We start from the raw sequence: 2,999 nt of genomic DNA, 5'->3' as shown, positions 1-2,999 counted from the left end.
AGAATGAAAGTTTGGGGTCTTGAGTGGAAGAAGAACATGAAGGAAGAATTATGAAAGTGGAAGGTGGAGATGGGCACATTACAATAGAGGTAAGGAGAAGTAATGAGAGTCTTGGGGTAGGAGTTGAGAAAGAAAGGAATGGAGTAGAGTCTTGGAGTTGACTTGGAATGTTATGAAAATGAAGAAAAAGAGAATAATGAAATGAAAATTGTAGTGTTTAGGTGTGTGGAGAAGGGGTTACATGGATGAGACGTAAATGAAGTGTGGAATGGGTGTGAAGTTGGGATTGAAAAGTCAAGGAGAGATTAAACAAATTAGAAGTGAGTGTTGGTGGAAGGTTGGTTAATTAAAGAAAAGATAGGAAAAGAAAATGGAGTGTCGTAAGTGGTGGGAGAAATGAAGAGAGGAAAACAAGGAGAAAGTGGTGTATAATATGGTGGGGTCATAAGTGTTGATGGATTTAATGAAATGAAGAGAGGAAAACAAGGAGAAAGTGGTGTATAATATGGTGGGGTCATAAGTGTTGATGGATTTAATGAAATGAAGAGAGGAAAACAAGGAGAAAGTGGTGTATAATATGGTGGGGTCTTGAGTGTTTGTCAACACTCAATTTCGTCCGGGTTGATTAAATAAAATTTATTTTCACCAACAAAGGAAATAAATATCAAAAATACAAAAAAAAGGGGTATATAATAACAAAAATTAAAAAATAAAATAAAATAGCAAAAAAATAAATAATAAAAAAAAGGGGTATCAAACGTTCGTCCAAATAGTGAGCGTACGTCCTTCCTCACTGTTGCTGAAAGCGTTCGTCCTTCCCCACTGTTGCTGAGGCCGTTCGTCCAAATTGTTCAACCGTTCGTCCAAATTGTTCAACCGTTCGTCCAAACTGTTCAACCGTTCGTCCTTCCCCACTATTGTTCAACCGTTCGTCCAAATTGTTCAACCGTTAGTCCAAATTGTTCAGCCGTTCGTCCTTCCCCACTGTTCAACCGTTCGTCCTTCCAAATTGTTCAACCGTTCGTCCAAACTGTTCAACCATTCGTCCTTTCCCACTGTTACTGTGGCCGCTCGTCCAAACAGTGACCGTTCGTCCTTTGCACTGTTCAACCGTTCGGCTTTTCGTTGTGTTAGGACGTTCGTCCTCATCTTCAACCGTTCGGTCATAATGTTTTGACAAACGTTCGGGCTCAATGATATATGCCTTAGCGTTCGGCTTTGCACGTTCGTCCCATTGTGATGTTCAGCAAATAGCGTTCGGTCATGTTTGTGTTAGTGAACGTTCGGTTTTGAAGTGTTATGTGTTAGTGAGCGTTCGGTTTTTATATTGTTTATTGAGCGTTCGGTTTTTATTGTTTAATGAGCGTTCGGTCATCACTTGGGCACTCACTTTCTTTTTTTGAACGTTCGGTCTCCTACAGCGTTCGTTTTCCCTGCATTCGGTTTTGAGCGCTCGTCCTTTGCGCGACCGCTCGCCGAATTCGTTCCCCCTCATCTACGCTCGTCCAACTCACCCTTTTCTACCACTCGTCCAGGAGAGCAACTTGGAGTATGCGTAAAGAAGTGCTCCTGCCACACAAAATGCCCACGGCCTAGCTGGAGGAAATGCTTCATTTTAACAAAGCTGAAACATGAATTGCATCCTCCACGTTACTTTTGCCACACATGTGATATTATTGAAAAAGGAGAGGTGCTATCACTTGGGAGAAGCACATCCAGCAAGTGGCCAACCTTGGAGAGCAACTGCCATTGTCCAGCAGCTCCAACACGTCCAACTCCAGAAGTAGCGTCCAACAACCGTCCAGCACACACGGACAGCAGCTCCAGTTTCAATCAACTCATCTACACCAATTTCGGTTCACCATCCAGCATGCACAGAAGAGGAAGCAACCACACGCACAGGGTGTCCACCGTATGAAGAAGAAGACAAGATTGAGGGGCCCTCACCCTGTTTTCTCACGGCCAAAAAACTGTAGCTCAGCATGCAAAAGAAAAGAGGGTCACGGGAAGATTTCTGAGTAGATTGGGAGGCTCACGGGTTCTGAGATTTGGCTATGAAAGAAGGCAAGCAGTAGAGGGAAAAGGGGGGGGAGACACCTGTGATGAAGACATCCCTTCCATCTTCACCTTACCTCACGGCTCCCAACCTACCATCCATATTCCCCACTGTCACAGCCACCTTATACACGGCCAATTTCCTAACACCCATATTCACCAGTGCCACAACCAGGGCCTTTTCCCCTCACGACCATTATCACTCACTGCCATAGCCATCTCCAACACATTATTTCCACTCCAGCCATCACTATGCTCCTGAAACCTATCCCATAGAACCCATCATCATTCATCCTCTGCTGCAACCAACACCTCACGGCTACCACTCACTGCAGCACCGTTACCTATCATCTCTTCATTCACCTCCAACACTTGATCTTCATCCATCCATTACCTCCATCCCTTTCTTCTTCAGTTTCACCTCCAACAATGAATACCACGGCTACTGGGAAGCCATCATCTTCAGCTGACTCTCTCAACCTCTGACCAGGGCCTTTGCCTCTCACGACCTTCACCCGTAACCTTCCAAACCGCTTTCTTTTTCTTCCAAACCCACTGCCACGACCAACCTTATCCCACGGTCATACAACCTCATCATCTTCACCTTACTTCACGGGCCTTCCCCTTCAACAACATTCACTTTCCTCAACTCATCACTCCTAACCACACTCCCCTCACTGTCACCACCGCTACCGCCACCGAAACTCTCATAGATACCGCGTTCACCACCCATCATCTTCTCATCTCAGATCAACTCAAACTCACCACAACACCACCGTCAATCTCCGTCATTGCCTTCACCCAGCTCCGAACTGCAATCCAACATCACCGTGAAGTTTCCCTAACACCAGCCACCCACCTTTGCCCCTTCGTCGACCATCGCGAATCGCCTCCATCCCCGCCACTCTCGCGGCAGCTTCCTCAGACTCGCACTACTCCTCTCC

The sequence above is a fragment of the Vigna angularis genome, chromosome 1 (assembly GCF_016808095.1).
Source record: "Vigna angularis cultivar LongXiaoDou No.4 chromosome 1, ASM1680809v1, whole genome shotgun sequence".
Taxonomy (NCBI): Eukaryota; Viridiplantae; Streptophyta; class Magnoliopsida; order Fabales; family Fabaceae; genus Vigna; species Vigna angularis.
The sequence above is the reverse complement of the archived record's forward strand: the minus strand, read 5'-3'. Positions refer to the sequence as shown.